Source organism: Rhinopithecus roxellana, chromosome 9, assembly GCF_007565055.1.
Source record: "Rhinopithecus roxellana isolate Shanxi Qingling chromosome 9, ASM756505v1, whole genome shotgun sequence".
Classification (NCBI taxonomy): Eukaryota; Metazoa; Chordata; class Mammalia; order Primates; family Cercopithecidae; genus Rhinopithecus; species Rhinopithecus roxellana.
In genome coordinates this window covers 89391760-89410287 of record NC_044557.1, presented here as the reverse complement: position 1 = coordinate 89410287, position 18528 = coordinate 89391760, and the positions used below count along the sequence as shown (strand labels likewise).

Below are 18528 nucleotides of genomic sequence, written 5' to 3'. Positions count from 1 at the left end.
TAGCAGGCTGACTCTGAAGCATCTCTCTGCAAGTTATCTGCTAGAAATTCCTTTGCATGACTCTCTCCTAATAATCTGGTAGAGGAGAGTGTCACTGAAAAGACATACGGCCAATTGAGGGAGTTAGCTGATAACAACACTTTGACTGATGATGGAAGCCTCCTACAGCTCTTGTACTTCTCTTGGGTTGCACTATAGGTGGAAGAAGACCGCTGTAATTTATGCCACATGCTTAATAAAGGCATAACTTAGCTCAGAGTAGCACTAGGAGCTGTATTGAATCTGTTTTGAAAGGACCTCCTGTATGCCACCCTTGTCTGCTCTCTAGCTCAGCCTGGTTGGGAAGACATTGTTTGTAGAAATCTATTATTTTGTTACTGTCAGCCTAGCTGCTGCCAAGTTGTAGAATCTATCCCATCCCAGACACTTCCTTGCTGTTCAAAGGAACATCAGATTATAGAGCCAGAGATTACTTATACAATTATTGAATTAATTAATTCACTGACAGGGAAACAGTGACCCAAACCTGTTTCCTGGACTCTGTAGCTCACATATGTTGTTAATGAAAAAGCTATGGTGATATTCATAAAGTATTTATGTTTAAAACAGTCTCAGGGTAATTTTTAAAAACTGTCTTCTGAATATAATTTCCTCTTAAAGAAAAAAGACTCTGAAAGATAGTCAGAGCCTCTATCTCAATTCAATTATATATATATATATATATATATATATATATATATATATATATATATATATTTAAATGGATATCTATCATGTGCCAAACAACTTTCCTTATCACTGGTGATTCATAGATAAAATGTGCTGACCAGTAATGAGAACCCCATCAAGAACCAAGAACTGCCTAAACTTTAAGGGATGGCAGAATTAGACAAATGCTTGAATTTTACAAAACTCCATGGCACTACAGATGAGAAAGAAAAACACATTAATTTTGAAAACTTATGCTTGGTTATTCATGACTTAACACAAAATCATACATAAGACACTGAACACTTTTCTAGTCCACCATGATACAACATATCTCGACATCAAACCTAAACGACCTTAAAAATGGGGGGATATACTTTCTAAATAAAAAGATTCAGCTCCATCTTTTATTTTAAATTTGAATCACTTACGCAAAAGGCATCTGATAAACACTTTATGTGCCAAAGACTGGTATAAGCAAATGATAGCACTTCAACAGAAACGTTACAATGAATGAGCACAAAACGCTCTGTTTGTATATGGAGAAAAAAAGAAAGGAAACTTAATTTATATTTTATTCTGCCAAATGGGCTGCATGTCTCTAAAAAAACACAAACGCATGAGTAGAAGAAAGTGTTGGTTGGATGAATTTTCCATTTAAGACAAAGTATAAATATTTGCACTTATTAAGGAAAAAATACACTGATCATTGAAAATCAGAAATGATGAAAATTGTATTTATAATAAGAAAAGTAGTTTTGAATCTTTACTCAGGGTCAGAAAGACATTTTTGTAATAGGAATAGAAATTCTGATTTGGGTAGAAGAGTTTTATAAGGCTATGATTCTGTTAATTTCTTCAGAATCCTTTCTAAAGTGTAATAAATGATAATTATTCATTTGGATAGGTCTAGGAATTTTTAACTCTCTAAACTTCTTTATGAGCCATTTAAATAGCTTCTGACACACGGTAATTAAAGCTGAGCTCTCCTGGAAGACACAGTCCTCTATATTCTCTTGGAAATATAAGTGCTCATTAAGATGTTATGAATTGAGCATGAAAAATCCCATAAGTATTAATATTACCTTCTTTTCACCCATTCTTGGGTATTCTTCACCTAACTAGTTGACTAAGAATATGGAGTTCAGAAAATGTTTGTTATTATTTCATGGAGACAATGCTTTATAGTGCTTTCCTCTTTTTATAACATTTATTATCTTATTCCATGTAGCTTCATTAGATTTAACTTAGGAAAATTTTTATTTGTTTCACATATAAAAGTTAAAACTTTATTACTTTTTTCTGATAGACGTTTTAATTCTACTTCTGAACCAAACCAAACAACAGCACGATACCGTTCAGGATTCCTCAGAATCTTTGAAGAAACAGAATCATGTTTCATTTTTCTCAACCTGAGATATTTGAGACCAACCCTAAACCTAATACGAAACTTCACCAATGTCTATTTATTTTTTAATAATCCCATGTTACCAAAAAACTTCTCCCTTTAAGATCCACGTTTATGGGTAAATAAAAGAATTTTTATGAATTTGGTATTCTTATTCTGAGACTTTTGTTTAGGAAATTAAAATAATACTATTTGTTCTTTGCCATATTATTAAATAATACATACAAGTATGTTATTTCAGCTATGTAAATTCCAAATAAAAGTATGTTTTGATATTAACTTCAATCAGATACCATTTTAGGGTTTTTGTTTGAATTTTTATTTATTTACTTGTTTGTTTATACTGCTCTAAGAACATTTAACAGCAATCTATCCTCTAAACAACTTTTAAGTACATAAAGTTTTAAGTACATTGTTAACTATAGGCACAATATTATACAGTAGATCTCCAGAACTCATTCTTCTTGCAAAATCAATACTTCACACCAATCAAACAACAACTCTCCATTTTCCTCTTTCCCCATCTCTTGGCGATCAACGTTCTACTCTCTGCTTCTGGGAGTTTGACTATTACAGATACCTCATGTAAGTGGAATCAGGCAATATTTGTTCTTCTTTGACTGGTTCATTCACCTTAAAATAATATCATTAAGGTTCATTCACATTATCACTCGTGTCAGAAATCCTTCTCTTTTAAGGCTGAATAATATTTCATTGTTTGTATTTACCACATTTTCCTTATGCATTCATACATTGATGGATATTTAGTTTGGTTCCATATCTTGGCTGTAGTAAATAATGCTGCAGTAAACATGGGAGTGCAAAAATCTTTTTCAGATCCTGATTTTAATTTTTTAATGAATATTCAGAAATCAGACTGCTGGATCGTAAGTAGTTCTATTTTTAGTGTTCTGATAAAAATCCATACTGTTTACCACAGCAGCTGCACCATGTTACATTCCCACCAACAGTGCACAAGAGTCCCAATTTCTTCACATCCTTGCCAACTCTTATTTTCTTAACAATAGCCATCCTAACAGATGGGACATTATATTTCTTTGTGGTGTTGATAATCATTTCTCCGATATTTAATAATGTTGAGCATCTTTTCATATACTTATTGGCTATTTGTCTATCTTCTTTAGAGAAATATCTGTTCAAATCCTTTGTCCATTTTTTGACCAGAGTTTTTTCCTATTTGGTTGTACAAACTCCTTCTGTATTTTGGATATGAACCCTGAACCAGGTATGAATACATTTTGGAGTAAGTTTCTAGGTCTAGGTGAAAATGAAATAACTCAAAATCTGTTGAACATTTGTATTTATTTGCAAGCATGTAGCTTTCTCTCTCAGACCTTGCAAATAACTTTATTCATTTGTGGACTCAATACATACACTTTCAGCAAACATTTATTAGGTATTTACAACATGCAAACTCTTACAGACACTACGAGATTCAAGGATGCATGGCATGAAGGTTTTAATCTAAACTGTATTTCTCCTCTACACATGCATAGCTTGTTTGATAATTCATAGGGTGATCAGTAACTAAAAATAGAATCAATTCAATAGAATTAAGACAATTAGTAAGTGTGCACATCCATGTATACTTTTGTCAATAAGTTAGCTATAAATGTTATGAGGGAGTTTATGTGTCACAGAATTACAATGCATACATACAGTATTAGATATAATACTTTTGCTCACCTAAAAGAGCATTCCTTCTCTCTTTTAAATCAGACCTTTGAAATAATTTAAGGGAATTCTTGAGGGTCACACAAATAGTAAATTGTGCAACCAGCTCTAAAGTCCGGATCCCTGAATTCCAAAAGGAGAGCTTTGTTGTGTGTCATGCAATGTTTCAGATTCACACCACAGAATTGGTGTGTGTGCACAGACTCTGTGAGCATCCACAAGATGGAAATGATTCTGGAATGCTATGTTGAGCATTTATGCAGTTAGAACTTCTCTGATGGCCTGAGGAGTTAGCGAAGCTTCCAGAGGTTTCTCACTTCAAAATGAGAAGGAGCAAAAATAGCAGGAATGCTTGGTTTTATATCTGGCTAGTGCTGGAGCACACATATTCGAAGTCAATGAATCACAGAGTATCCAGTAGAACAGAAAGGGAAAAGGAAAAGTTTGCTGAGACATTTATTTCTTTTGAGTTCTTACTTTGTTTTACTTCCACCATGAAACATAATTCATCTTTCGTATTTACTATGAACTTCCGACATGGCTAAATCTATTGCATTTGTTTCCTTTGTCATAATGACAATTTCCTTCTCTTTGTAATTCTCCTTGTTTGTTTTCTCTTCATAACAGTTTCTTCATGTATTCGCGTTAATCCAAGCATTGAAGAGAAAAAGAAAAGTGACTATTGAATGGGAAGGGCTAGGCCACCCTAACTTGACTACAACTTTTGTCTTTGCTATGTTGAAAACCAATCAAGGCATTGGACTATATTCAAATTATTGAGTTAGTTTTGCTTTTGCAGGATAGTATTCAGAAACATAAATTACAGCAGACATATGGCTGTCCCTCATAGAAATTATATATTTTGTTTATCTTAAGGGATGATAATGCCAGATTGCTATCCACATCTGATGACATTTGACCTAAATGTATTTGTGGAGTAAACATAATTAATAGGAAATGTATTAACAATAAATTGATTGTAGCACAGGATTTTATTCCTGGCTCATATGTACATTTAACTAACCTTCTTCTAGTCAACATATAGTCTATTGTCTTCTGCAAAGAAGGAAAAATAACTACTCCATATAGGTAGGTCTCGAAAAGTACTGCCAGGGGAATTTTCAAGAAGCCACTGAGATTTATAGGAAGAACATCACTAAGGGAAGATAAGGCCTAGATATATAAGACTTAGTAGCTTGAATTTGAAGTAAAATCATTCAACATTTTATTGTAGAATTTCTTTCTTGCCCAAGTTGTATAGACTTGCCATGAACAAGAAAGGGAAGGGTGCAAACAACCATAATAATAAAAAACAAGTGTTTAGGGGAATTCTTGAGGGTCACACAAATAGTAAATGGTACAACCAGACCTAAATTCCATATTCCTGAATTCTAAAAGGAGAGCTTTGTTGTATGTCATGCAATGTTTCTGATTCATACCATAAAATCAGTGTAAATATTTAGAACCTTTAAAAATTAATATAAAAATATACATTATGATGAAAATTAAGACTGATAAAAATGAACAAAGGATATGAGCAGAAAACTAAATGAAAGAAAATACAAATGTAAATAAATAATAAAATTTGAAACAATGAATTATTTTTAGCTATAATACTGGCAAAGCTTTTAGAAATTGATGTTTAAGTAAATTATCATACATTTGCTTATTTGCAGCTTTTTACATGGTGCTCATTTTGTGCCAGGCTCAGAAAAGAATATTGTACAGCCAGTGACAATGTGATTTTAAAGAATTCCAGAAATATGAAGAAATACAGAAGAACTGTTAATAAAAATGACAATATGTGGCATATATTTAATTTTTATTTGTAATTATCTGTATAAAATGTTTCATACACATTTTATTAAATCTACAAAATTGTGACTTAGATTTATTAAGCAACTTGCTCAAAGTTGCATGTACAGAAAGTGATAAAGCAGGAATGTTAATTCGGCTCTGCCTAACTTTGAAGTATATATTTTTAACAAAGACAATATATTCATTCTGCATTAAAGACATAAGTAATCATAATGTGAAAGTGTATTCTTAACTAAGAGAACACATACATATGCACACACAATACGCATACACACACACACACACTTCCATATGTCTCAATCTTTAATATGGGCAATTTTTACTTTGCACATTCTGCTTTTCTGCAATAAATATGCACTGATTATCATGATTTTTTTTAAAAAGCGAATGTGAGAAACTGATTGATTTTATGAGTCGTAAAATAGAAAATCTTGCAAACTGGGCAGGATGTCATAAAATAGAAAATCTTGCAAACTGGGCAGGACGTCTCTATTTTCCCTGTCTTTTTCCTGTCTTTTTCCCTGTCTTTTATTTTCAGTGTCTTTTATTTTCCCTGTCTTTTATTTTCAGTGTCACACTGAATTCGGACACTGGAGAAGAGAAAGGAGAAGGTCATTCTGGCTACCCTAGGATTCAGAGACTGTATGTGCCCAAGCACCACACCACCTGGCGTCACTGGGATACAGGAATGAGAAGCAGACAATGCAACAGACTATTTGAAGGCCCGCATAGGGCTTTGCATCTTTGGAGCCTGGCACTTGGCAAGCCCAGGGTAAATGTTAGGGATGCAATGAGCTGCCTTCTCTTTCTGCTTCTTAATTATATTATACTTTATGCTCTCCCTTAGATAGTCGAGGGTTGCTTAGGCTGTGCTAAAAATTCTTGAAATGCTCTTGTCAGAGGTAGATAGAATAGGTGAGGAGGTAGGGGTGTAAGCCGTGATTTCTTAAGTGATTTCTATTTTCAGTACCAGTGCTAGTACCTTTAAGAGTCATCCATTAATTCATCATGAATGCTCTATGATACAGACATTACTAAGCATATTCTACAGCCTAGAAAAGCCAGGCTCCATAGGTTAGTGTGTGGCCTGAGATGACATGGCTAGTGCCATGACCAGGCATTTCCATTATCTTTTTCATAAAATCCCTGCCTTCTCCCCTGAATCACTGCTTTTTCACCTCCCCTCATTATGCCAGACAAATAGTAGTCTCTAACTTTAATACTAGTTCTTACGTATCCTAATGCTAACTGGATAAACAAAGGCTATACACAAAACTGATGGTCCAATACTTATTAACATAATGCCTCAGTATAATACAAATTATAAACTCCACTATTCCAAAAGTTAATTTTTTATGTTTAAAATAATTCTCCGCAATACTTGAGATGTAGATTCTTGCTACTGAATGCATAGTCTGAGAGTTAGTAACATAGCCATTAGCCTGGTGGCTGCCAGAAATGCAGGGGAAGCTGCATTCTAACCAGCTTTCCTGTGGTGTTTACACATGTTAAAACTTTAAATACTTATTGATTATTTTAACTAATGCAATTCCACTTATGCATATCATTGGCATGCATATGTGACATTGTGACACTGGCTGATAAAAATAATAGCTGAGAATTATAACATTTATTGACTGCTCACCACAGGCTAGATTTCCTGGTAACTAGTTTACATGCTTCATATCGTGCAACATATGAAGCATGATTACACTGGACTTCAACCTATGAAGCAAATTACACTGGATTTTAAGTGGAAAAGTAGGCACTTCAAGTGTGCCTTTTTTTTGACAATGCCTGGATGAGTCAGGGCTTTCACAGCTGATGACAACAATTTTATGAAAAAGTCCTACTTTCCCTATGTTAGAGATCAATAAGATAAGTCTTTAAAACATTGCATTAATTCTAAGTAGCACGGTTGAGTTTTAGACTTATAACTGTCCCAGCCTCGAAAACAAACTTTTACCTAGTACATTCAGTTGCCTGTCTTTGAGGCTTTTACAAAGTGGCAGTGGAAAAAAGAGTGATATGCCTAAAGTGGTATTTCACTGGAGGTTATCTGAGGTGCACGAGAGGCTACCTCAGACAAACAAGTCTTATGATAAAAGAAATACAGGAGAGTTTCTGTAAGGTGTGCTTCTTAACACATCGTCTAAATAATCTCTTCTTCAGATGTATGCAGAGTGTTTCATTAATGGATCTGAGAGAAGCAGTGAGACACTAAAGAGAAAATCAAAGAAATGTCTGGGCTCCCAGGAGTTTATAATTTCTATCCAGAGTGCAGCTCAGATTTCTCCAAAAACAGGCAAATGAAGAAGATTGATACTTAACACTCTTCAGGGAGGCATTTTGCTGTCTAGGATATTTTATATACTTCCGGTAAGTGAATGAGAAAAGCAGATTACACTGGACCTTAAGTGGAAAGGCAGGCAACCAGAGAGTGCCTTTGTTTAACAATGCCTGAACGGGTCAAGGCTTTCATAGCTGATGAAAATTTTAGCGTATTAATTCATTGAGGAAGCTAGCTTCCTCATCTTGTGCTTGATTGCTAATCACAGACATTACATTATGGGCAAGTTGAGGTTGGCAAGCTCCTGGCATATTGGGATCAAAACACAGTTTTAAAACTAAGGCGTGGTACTCCTCAAAGTTGCCATCCTATGTTGAAAAAAGTGCCAGAGCTCTTGGCTTTAATCCTGCGCCATCAGCTGCAGCCCTGAACACAGCTGATCATATGGGCCTCCTGATCAAAAAACTTGAAGTGGCTCAGCACAGCCTACAGAGTAAAATAGTTGTCCCAGAATCTCAGGGACTTAGACACCCAACAGAAATTTCTGTTCACTCTGAGTCTAAAACATCTAGACTCTAACAACGTCTTATCATAACCTCAGGTGCCATTCAAGTACTGAAAACCCCACATACCACTGTACCATTCTCTCTCTCTCTCTCTCTCTCTCTCTCTCTCTCTCTCTCTCTCTCTCTCTCTTCCCCTCTCCCCTCACTCACATACCGTAGAGACAGAGAGGGAGGGTGAGAGACACATACTTTTTTTCTCTCTCTGTTTTTATTATGGAACATATTAAACAGATACCAAATTAGACACAATAAAAAAACTTGATGTATCCATCACTCAACTTTAACAATGAACATTTTATAGCCAACGTTATTTATTTATATCCACACTCACCCCCTTCCTCATACTTTCATTTGGATTAAACCCAGACATTATATTCTTCCACCTAGAAAAGAATATCAGTATATTTCTCTAAAAGATAAGGACTCCTAAAAAGCATAATTACAAAGGCATTTTGACATCTAAAATTTCACCATTTTAATATTGCCATATATTGAGGCAGTGTTTGCATTTTTTATAAATGGCACATGCATGCACATGGATATATATGTATGTGTACATTGCAATGGTCAGAATGTTTGTGTCCCTCTAAAATTCATTTTTTTAATGTAATCCCCAATCTGTTGATATTAAGAGGTGGAGCCCTTGGGAGGTGACTAGGTCATGAGGGTTTCCCTCGTGAATGAGATTAGTGACTTTATAAAAAAGGCTGGAGGTAACTTGTCTGGCCCTGACCGTGTGAGGACACAGCAAGCAGGCACTGTCTCTGAGGCAGAGTGAGGTCTTACCAGAAACCGTATCTGCTGGCACCTCCACTTTGGACTTCCTAACCTCTAGAGCTATGAGCAATAAATTTCTGTTGGTTAAACATTTTTCAGTCTACAATACTTTGTTACAGCAGCCCCAAACTGACTAAGCCATGTATATATGTTTATGTAAAGTTGACTCTTGAACAACATGGGATTGAACTACCTGCAAAGATCCACTCATGTGGATTTTCTTCTGCCTCTGCTGTCACTGAGACATCAAGACCAACCTCTTCTCTTTCTCCCCTTCCTCAGCCTATGTAATATGAAGATAATGAAGCTAAAGACCTTTATGATAAATTAATTCCATTTAAAAAACAATAAATATGTTTTATCTTCTTTATGATTTTCTTAATAACATTTTCTTTTCTTTAGCTTACTTTATTGTAATAATGCCATATAAAATATATATTACATCCAAAATATGTGTTAACTGATGATTTATTCATTGGTCAGATTTTCTGTCAACAGTAGGCTATTAGTAGTTAAGTTTTTGGGAATCAATGGTTATACACAAATTTTCAAATGTGTAAAGATATAGTGCCCTAACCCCCATGTTGTCCAAGGGCCGACTGTATGGATAGAAGGATGGAGAGATGATAGATAGATAGATGCATGGATATAGATATATCTATAAATATAGAGAAAATATAAATATATACATATAAATACAGATATAGATATATAGACATATAGAAATATACATATAAATAAATATAACTGTAGATGTGCATGTAATCTATAGTGTGTTTATTAAATTTGTATCCAAAGAGGAATTGGTTGATTTAAGTAACTTTAATTCAGAGGGTTACTCTGCATCTCCTTAGTGATTGTCACGATGTCTTGACCTGGAGAAACAACTTGTGTCATAGCCTCCTTTCACACTACACTCTTCTCCATTCATCAACCTGAGCTTCAGAGTATAAATGTTATCACCTCTGCTGAGCCCTTCTAAAACTTTCCGTTACACTTAGAATAACATTCAAACCTCCTAATGTGGCCATAAGAGTCTTAGAGAACCATGTCCTCTCATCTCTGGGAGCTCATCTCCTCTGGGCTCCCCTTGTTCACTTGGCTCCAGCCACATTAGTACTTTTTCTCTGACTCTAGATCATGCCAAGTTCTCAGGACCACTAATCCCTCTGCAGAAGGGTTCTGCCCTAGATGTTGCTGTGGCTGCCCCTTTCTTATTGCTTATGTTATCACTCAAATGTTTCTTCTCAGAAAGGATCACTCACTGAAAGTGGTGTCCACACCACAAACAACGTGTGCTCCCTTCGCTTTGTGTTTATATTTATCTTATTCTTACTCCACCCCAAGGAAGCCTCGTAAAGCCAATGTCTGGGTCTCCTTTATCAGTTTCTGTATCCTGGAGCCCAGGACTGAGCCTGGCATCAGCATTGCCTCAGTAAGTCTTCGTTAACTAGCCTACCTTGAATAATGAACAACATTTGAGTTTTTCTATTAAGCATTCCTTTCTCTTCATCAACCCCAATAGTTTCCTAATTGCATTCTGCTCTCTTATGCTTAGGCACTTTTCAGGGTGATTTAGGTGGTCCTCATCACTGTACCATCACTCGTAGCTGTGGTGTGATGATTCAAGTCCGGCTGCAATACAGTCTAGGAATGTGCATCAAGCCATAATGTTTAGACCTGCTGCATTCTTTTGGGGTTGCTAGACCACAGGGATCTCATCCAGAGATAGAAATCTACCATTTAACTCACAGTGTGAAACTGTATGAGCTGCTTGATATGTGTTATCTCATTGGATTGTCGTTATCCCACTTTTTGCACTTTGAGGAAACTTAAGACTCAAGGAGCTTAACGTACGTTACACAGTGGAAGAGCTATGATTTAAACTGGGATAAATTTGACAATAAAACCAGGAATATTCATTCAAGAAAGTGAGAGGCTAGTCATTGACCCATAGGAGACTGGCCAGCATCCTTCACAACAGCCGAATGTCATTTCATGAGGGCAGATAAGTCCTTATAATTAATTGAGCCTAGAATGAAACTTCGTATCTCTATAAATGCCAGTTATGTTTCGTAGAGTTTTAACATATTTTTGCTTCATCTAGAAATGTTCAAAATTTCCAAGAATCAAAATACCAACAGCAAATAATTCTCATGGAATTTGTTAAGCCAATACCACTTAGATAAACTACTTGCATTACTGAGTATATTGTGCAAAAATGTAGCAGGGAAGATTCCTCCTTCTGTTAGCAGGCTTGGAACTTAATATTAAATTAGCTGAGAATCATGAAATATATGGATTACAATGACTTATATTCATAAAGATTACTTTTAAATAATTAATATATTATTGACTGAGACAGGGTCTTACTCTGTCACCCAGGCTGGAGTGCAGTGGTACCATCACAGCTTACCACAGCCTCGAGCCAGGATCAGTTGATCCTCCCACCTCAGCCTCCTAAGAGTTGGGACTATAACCACGTGCCACTATGCCCAGTTAATTATTATGTTTTTTTTGTTGTAGAGATGAGGTTTTGCCATGTTGCCAAGGCTAGTCTCAAACCCCTGGACTCAAGTGATCCTCCTGCCTCAGCCTCTGAAAGTGCTGGTATTACAGGAATAAGCCACTGTGCCTAGTCTATATTTCAAATATCTTTGACATATTGGCAAGGAATCTCTGTTGTGAAAAATGTACATTGAAATGAATTACTTACTTTTGGTTTGCCTCTTTATTTTCCATCAATCTTTTCTTGTTACCCAAAACTCTTAAGCTTCTTACATTACTGCTTTTTGTAGCTCATCCTCTATTTCTTATTGCTTCACTAAACAATACTCTATTTCTTAATGCTTCATATGATCTCCAAAATCTTTTAAAGTATTCAGTTCTTTATACCTTTACATGTGGTGGAATTTCAATACAGACAACATATTTATCTCTGATATTTCACAAAAACAAAGAGGTGGGGTATTTTTTTTGGCTCAAGAGCAAGTCCAGAAACAGGCAATTTAGGACTGGTGCAGATGTTTGGTACTACCATCAAGAACCCATGCCCTTTCAATATTTCTTCTCTTCTATCATTGGCATATTGGCTTAATCTTCATGCTTCTCACCTCTTGCTTGCAGAGTGGCTAATGCTTAATGCCTCAGGCCCCTACTGAGACAGGAGCAAGAAATCAAGAAGAAAGGAGTATGAGAAGAATTCCATTTATGTTTATATGACCTCATGGAGAGGGGATTGGATAAATGGAATTTTCACTTTTTACAGCCTTTAAAGAAGAATCAGAAAATGGAGACTGGGATTGGAAACAGAGATCCGATGGCCAAATTATGGAGTCTGCCAGTGAAACTAACTCACCTATGGGTAAGAAAAGATCTCACTAAGTGGCAAAATTTCAGTTAGGCCTTCATGGAGTATTGTCACAGTTAGAAGGGAAAGGGACTTTTCAGGCAGAAATATCAACAAGTGCCAAGGAACAGAGACAACAATGAAGTCACATATATGACCACTTACATATATACAATATAATACATTGTGTCTGGCAGGGTCACAAACATTCAGACCATATCAGTACTTGTTTTTATTGTATGAGATATGGATAAATACTGCTATAGTCTGAACGTTTGTGTCCCTCCTAAATATATCTGCTGAAACCCTGACCCCTAAGGTGATGGTATTAGGATTTTATGGCCTCTGATTAGTGCTTTTCTATAAAAGATTCAGAGTATTCTTTAGTCCCTTCCACCATGTGAGGGCACAATGAAAGCAGTGCCCTCTATGGAGCAGAAGGTGGGCCCTCACCAACACTGATCTTCCATGGCCTTGACCTTTAACTTCCCAGCCTTCAAAACAGTGAGAAATAAATTTCTGTAGTTTATAAGCCAAACAATCTATGGCATTTTTTTATAGCAACCTGAATGGACAAAGACAGGTACCTACAGTGAACTCAGTCCTCAGATTCACAACAGTGAATAAGAAAACATTATCACTCAGGGAGTTTATAATGTGATAGAAAAGAATGTCAAATAATTTTTGAAGTCAAAAGAATATGAAATAATGAAAACATTCAGGAAAATATGATGATTCCTAGCAGGAATATATAAGTTTTTGTGAGAGAAGGATCATTGGATTATTTCCTGAAAAAGTTGCTTTCAAGAAGACTCTAAAAAGATAATAGCCATTATCCATTATCCAGCAAATACGTTTGCAAGGAGAACAGGATACTCAAGGAATAGAAAACAGCATATGCAAAGTTATAGACTATGATCAAAAACATTTAGAAAAGTTCAAAGACAATAAATATATCCAAGACGGACAGAACAAAGAGGATGTGGGGAAGAGGGGAGAAGATGAGACTTTGCATGTAGGAAGGGCCCGAATGAGCCATGTGAAGGAATCAAAGAGAGTGGAATATTTAGAACTAATGAGAAGTCCAGTGAAGGGAAAATATTCTGGCTTTTCATATTTCTTACTTGGGCCTGTAAGACTGTGTGAGCTGCTTCTTGCTGAATTCTCCACATACTCTTTCACTTTCCTTCGCCTTCACTTAGGCTACTGTGGCCTTCTTTTCCTCCAATATGCCAAAGACTGGGGGGCCCTGATTCCTTCAAGTCATAAAATTCATTATTCTATTCCATCCGTGGTTGTGCAACCCCCTGGGCCTTGAGAAAGTCAGGTTTTTGATAGGCAAAGTAAGTCTTAAGGCATTTTTAATTGCTGTTTCCTCCTCCTAGACAACTTTCTCCCCTCATTTATGCATTGCTGGCTCTTTCTTAATATTTGCCAGAAAACAGAGCCTCAGATACAGACTTTCATGCAGGTAGTTTAGCCTGGATGCATTATCTGAAGAGTTTAGTAAATGGTAAGTGTGCGACAGGGAAGAAGGAAGAACACTGTTAAGCCGGTTTCTACTGTGACAGTTTGAGCTCAGTGACTGTTGAAAAGCCATGTAGAATGAACCTTACACTTGTCCACCAAAAGAATAAAAAGAAGGAACATTTATCTTCTGAATGACGTATGCCATTGGTCAAGGGTTGGCCTTGGTTTGTTAATTCTCTTGTTCTTCTTGGTTTATACATCTGTGAAGGTATAATGGTTTTCTGCAGGCATTTTACACTGCAACTTCAGAGACACACTGAATAGAATAGAAGAGGTACTAGGTGTATCTGAGGCAAGGAAATGTTGGCTTGCAGTCTATGAAGCTCATTGCTAAAGCTTTAGTGAGAGAGATGGAGAGAATGAGGGGTGAGATTCAAAAGATATCTACCAAAGAGCTCAGCTCAAATATTACTTTCTTAGAGAGACCTTCTTCAACCACCCAACCTAAAATATTGTCAGCCACCCTTCTGCCCCTCTTTCACAAGTCCTGCATTTAAAAATTTCATAGCATTTAGCCCTCTTTGGAATTACAATATTTTCTTATTTGTTTAGCTATCATCTATCTACCTTCCACCAGAACATAGCTCCATTCTGTCCTTCTCACAATCTCTAGCCTCTGGCAGGGTGTTGGCTATCCAAGAGCCCTCCATAAATAACTGAGAAGCACAGACAAAAAATGAAGTTAGAAAATCATTGAGAGCAACTCATAAAAATTCATATAAATCACACTAAGTTGTTTGAGTTTATATCTTTATGTCTTGGGAAACAATTTTGCAGGCAGTTTTGTTCTCATTCCACAGCTGTAGAAGGTGGAGCTCAGAGTGTTCAGGTTTACAGGCCACATATGCTAAAAGTGCTTATGGGACTACAACACAAACACCATTCACTTAAGTCCCAAAGCTCCCTCAAGCCCCTGTACTGGCATAACTTAATGCTGCCTCTCAAGATTAGAAACACAGATCAAGGATATCCACAGGTTTGTGGCTTCAAAAGCAGCACACTCACCTTATTAGGAGAAAACCAACTTCTACTTCCGGATTTCCTAGGCTATGTGAATCATACCCTGTCTCTAAAATAACGACTTTCCTCCTAAAAGCTCAGCTCTTGTGTTAACAGCCCCATGACCCCATTAACTGTGCACCTCTGCCCCCAGTGCTTCTGGTAACAATTTTGTGACTGCCCAATCTGACTTCCAGTGTCATCTAGAGTGGCATTTGAGTCATATCGTCTCTTCCAACTGTAGAGGGTGCAGGCCTCTATAGATATTTTCAAGAATTAAATAAATGAAATAAGAAGTAGTTGATTAGTAAAGCATATCATGCAATGATTACAACCATAAATTGTTTTCAAAAATTATCATATATAAAATACATGAGAGAATTAGCAGATCTCAGTGTTTCTGATCTAAGCATCTGGACATCCAAGTGTGTTTTTTTCTTTCTTCTCTTTTCTTTCCTTTCTTTCTTTCTTTCTTTTATTTTATTTTATTTTTTCTGAGACGGAGTCTTGCTCTGTCGCCCAGGCTGGAGTGCAGTGGCGCCATCTGGGCTCACTGCAAGCTCCGCCTCCCGGGTTCACACTATTCTCTTGCCTCAGCTTCCTGAGTAGCTGGGACTACAGGCGCCCACCACCATGCCCGCCTTGTATGTTTAGTAGAGACGGGGTTTCACCATGTTAGCCAGGATGGTCTCGATCTCCTGACCTTGTGAACCACCCTCCTCAGCCTGCCAAAGTGCTGCGATTACAGGTGTGAGCCACCGTGCAAGGCCTTGTTTGCTTTTTTTTTTTTTTTTTTTGTTATTGAGGTATACCATACATATATACAAAGTGTGCAGATATTGAGGGTACAGCTCAATGTATCTTCTGGATAGAGATTTGCATACATATAGAATGAGGTTTGAATACTGCCTATGTAGCACAGAGATCAAGACACAGAACTTTTGCAGTATCCCTGAAATATTCATTCATCTTCCCAGTTAACACTTCACTACACTGAGGTAACTATTATATTGACTTCTATTAGATTAGTTTTACTTTTCCTTGTATTTCATGTGAACAGAATCATAAAATATGTACCTCTTAACACCTGGCTTGTTTTCCTCAATATTCAGACTATAAAACTTATCCACGTAGATATGTGTAGCAGTAGTTTGTTTTGTTTGTTTCTGATTATTTTTCACTGTATGACTAGATCACAGTTTGTTCACAATTCTAGTGTTGATGATTTCCTCCCTCCCTGTTTTTGGCTGTTATAAACAAAGCTGCTTCAGATGTTCTTAAGTCTTTGGGGGCATGTGTACTCATTGCCCCGGACGTATATTTCAGAGTGCAGTTCCTGATCCAGAGGGTAGATTACGCTTCGATTTAGTACTTTCTGTCAATTTCCCAAAGTAAATAAAACAAATTATTCTCCCTTCAGCAATGTTTTATAGTGCTAGGGGTTCGAAGTCTTTGAAGGCAAGAGATTTGCATTATGTTTCTCTGTATCATCCATCATGCATTCCATATGCTTTACTTAGCAGGTGCTCACTAAATATTTGTCCAAGAGCTCATGCGATTCCTCTCCCCTCGTGAGAAAAACATCTGACTGAATGGTGAGACTGGTTTCCTTGCATCCAAAGGCACTGCAGGAGCACCATCAAGACGGCAGCCTTGAAAACTGCAGTTGCTGGAGCTTGAGGTTTTGTTTTGCTTTGTTTAAAGGATGTTTTCATTCTAATACATTATTTTTGTGATGAATCATTTCATGAATAATTAGACTGATCAAAACCAGAACGAGATAAATGACTTGCTCTGCAACTAAGCTCTTTAACAAATGTGCAGTGCCCTGGAGGCAGCCACTGTCCAATCCCTAGGCAAGGCTCCTTGACTCAGGACACATTCCGTTACCCAGGAAGACAATAGCATTATAGAATGCAGGATCACAAATCTCTCCAGAGATTAGATATTCAGCCCAAACTCTCCTCTGGATGGGAAGGCAATGTGAGCTGGGAGAGATGAAGAAAGGACATTTGAGTAAAAAACAATAAAAGTTAATGAGGTTTGAATACTGCCTATGTAACAGGCTGACCTTTGCAAGAGTTTTTGAAACTATGAGCCTCTATTCTCTTGTATATAAGTTAAGGATAATATTTACTTTGTAGTGTTTTTATGAAAAGAAGATGCAAAATTTTGAAATGTAAAGCAGGTGCCCAGCTAGTGGCAGTGATAGCAATAATATGACATACAAACAACAAGTATCATCTAGTAGATGCACTAAAGATGTGCCAGGCACAATGCTAACCACTTTGCATCATTGTCTCATTTTATCCTTCTGAAAGAATGCAAAATGCCATGGTCGAGCTAAATACTTAACTGAGAGTCAGGCATTCTGCCAAAAAGAGGTGGACAGTTTGGTTATGCCTCTTCTATCACTTATCTTGATTAAATGTCTTGATTTTTCTTGCCTTTTCTTTCAAATCTATCAAATAGTGTTGTTGGATTAAAGTCTTATCTACTACAAAATTATATTACCTGTGTGTCTAACATTTAGAGCACATCAAATAAAACCAAGATAAAAAATACAGGTAAGCAGCTGTTACGTACCAATAAGTTTAATAGCTCCTGCCCTCAAGAGACCACTAATTATAATGTCATATGGTAGAGTTCCTGTAGGAAGTAGCATTAAATTTGACTTTGAAGAATGAATAGGTGTATTGTAAGGAGGGGTATTCATTTGTGTAAATGCTTGGAAATGAGTAGAAACACACTTCATTCTAAGAAATCTGAGAAGCTCTTTTGTTAGGGAAACAAATGATGTGGGTATAAAATAAAAGAGTCAAGAATCGTGTCTGGAAAATAAGTTGAGGTCAAATGGGAACCCAATTAGAGTCACGAAAAATTGAAACTAGAATCCATTTTTCTTTGACGACTTATTTCCTTTGCAAGGGCTTATATCAGCACATTCCCTGGTTTTCAGATGATAAAACATGAATTGGCCTTGATTATTACTCCTCGGAGTGTTCAGGGGTGGGTCGCTCTTGATTTGTGTGGGGACAAGATTGGTGCAGTGTTTAGATAGTGTGGCTTTAATTCTCTGCACACAGTTAGCATGGGAGATTGCTTTCTCTGACATTATTATGAGCCATGAAGTTCTCAGATTTTACTGCTTCAAGTGAATCAAGCCATTTTCCAAGATGAATTATGGATCATAAACCCTTGGGGTGGCTATAGTGTTGCATTTTTGTGAAATCCATATTCGGAGTGGACATTTATTGAGCACGTAACTATTATGAAGTGTTAGCTGCAAAGTAAGTTTGGCTTGTGGTTGACTCAGCAGCAGAGGAGTTTAACATGTTCATTTCTGAGTGTTGGATTCCAATCTATCCTTCTAAAATGACATATAAAT

At 36.6% G+C, this 18528-nt stretch overlaps 1 long non-coding RNA gene across 1 annotated transcript in view; it reads left to right on the top strand.

Moving 5' to 3' along the window:
• The window catches only part of LOC115899685, a 370221-nt gene extending 357073 nt beyond the window's left edge, over positions 1–13148 (top strand). Inside the window, exons 6-7 of the long non-coding RNA XR_004059311.1 lie at positions 12531–12626; positions 12981–13148. This is a non-coding gene — a long non-coding RNA (uncharacterized LOC115899685). The remainder of the gene's footprint in view (positions 1–12530; positions 12627–12980) is intronic.
• Positions 13149–18528: the final 5380 nt, after the last annotated feature.